We start from the raw sequence: 1,955 nt of genomic DNA, 5'->3' as shown, positions 1-1,955 counted from the left end.
GGCAGGAACTTTCTTTTTTGTTGTTTTTATTGAGCTATACGTTTTTCTCTGCTGTTCTCCCTTCCTCCCCCTTCCCTTCTACCCTCTCCTATGGCCTCCATGCTCCCAATTTACTCATGAGATCTTGTCTTTTTCTCCTTTCTATGTATGTAGATCCATGTATGTCTAGGGTCCTCTTTGTTGTCAGGGTTGTCTGGAGTTGTTGTAGACTGTAGGTTCGTTTTTTTTTTCCTTTGCTTTATGTCTAGAAGTCACTTATGAGTGAGTATATATTATACTTGTTACCTCACTCAACGCTTTTTGCCTAGATCCATCCTTTTGCATGCAAATTTCAATGTCTTTATTTTTTGCTGCTGTGTAGTACTCCATTGTGTAAATGTACATTTTTCTGGATTCATTCTTTAGTTGAGGGGCATCTAAATTGTTTCCATGTTCTGGCTATTACAAATAATACTGCTATGAACATAGTTGAGGACGTCATTGTGATATGATTGAGTGTCCTTTGGGTATATACCCAATGGCAGTATTACTGAGTCTTGAGGTAGATTGCTTCCTAATTTTCTGAGAAATTGCCATATTGATTTCTAAAGCTGCTGTACAAGTTTGCGCTTCCACCAGCAATGGAGGAGCGTTCCCCTCACCCCACAGAGGAACTTTCTTGTGTGTGTATGTTTAAGACAGGGTCTTGCTAAATGAACACATTAAATGCCTCATAAAAGTTGTATCAGAAGACCTTTCGTGTGTGTGTGTGTGTGTGTGTGTGTGAGACAGGGTCTTGCTACAGAGCCCTGGTTATCCTGGAACTGTGTAAACCAGCCTTGAATTCAGAGCTGAGCCTGTCTCTGAGTGTGGGATTAAAGGCACTCACCACCACGCTCGGCTCATAGTAACTTTCTCATCCTCACATTATACTCCATAGGAAGTGGAATCTTTCCATGTTGGATTATCCCCTTTCCAAAATTTTCCAAGGCATGGTATTTATCTGTCCTGTATGGCTGCTAGTATTTTGAGACACAGGGAGTCACACACCCAAGGTTGGCCTGATCCTTCGCACCTATCCAAGGACTGGGATTGATTACGGGTGCCACCACACCCACCTACTCCTAACCTCCCAGGGTCTCTAGAGTGCTCCAAACTGTCCTTGAATTTACTGCAGTTCTCCTGCCTCAGGGAGGTATTACAATGCCTCCCTCCTCCTTCTCTTCCTCCTCACCATCCCTATCAGCCACCTCGTTTTACAAATTAGGAAACCGGGTTCAAAAGTGGCCTGGTGAAGATTCCTCCACATGCGTCCTACCAGTTCAAGACACATTCTATCAGAAGGTCTCCTCCCTACACATCCCGAGATAGAGCTAATGGAATCAATCTGCTGGGATATCCTGGACTACCTACTGCTGGACAGGCCTGCATTTCACTGTTGCCAAGTTGGAGGCTTTGATCCACACGGCACTTTGCTCTTCTCCATGCTGGTCTCTGAGGAGAGCCAGCCTAGCTGAAGCACAGAGGCGAGGACTGTCCCTACTGCCACTTAAAACCACACACCAACTTCAGCGAGGTCTGGCTCGTTTGCCCACCTGGCCTACCCTGACTCAGGCACAATCTTCCCCGTCTCTTTTGGATGCAGGCCAAAACCTAAGCATGCTTTTGCTTTTCCCGATACTTTGGGTTTCCTTACCTTTTCTCCACCCCACATTCCTTTCCACTCACTCTCCTGATAAAGCGATTCTGCAGAGATTTACTGCTCGTCTGCTGTTCTTTGAGACAGGGATGTGGCCTTGGTAGGCCTGGAACTAACTATATCAGGCAAGCTTTAAACTTACAGGCCTGCCTATGCTTCCTAGGTGCTGGGACTAAAGTATCCGGCTCTAGGGGCTTTTCATTTAAACCTAATTAAACTTTCCTATTTGAATAAACATTGGCGCTGCTTGACTTTATAAAAGTGAGCAACACAAACA

Source organism: Microtus ochrogaster, chromosome 10, assembly GCF_000317375.1.
Source record: "Microtus ochrogaster isolate Prairie Vole_2 chromosome 10, MicOch1.0, whole genome shotgun sequence".
Classification (NCBI taxonomy): domain Eukaryota; kingdom Metazoa; phylum Chordata; class Mammalia; order Rodentia; family Cricetidae; genus Microtus; species Microtus ochrogaster.
Note: the sequence above shows the minus strand (reverse complement) of the source record.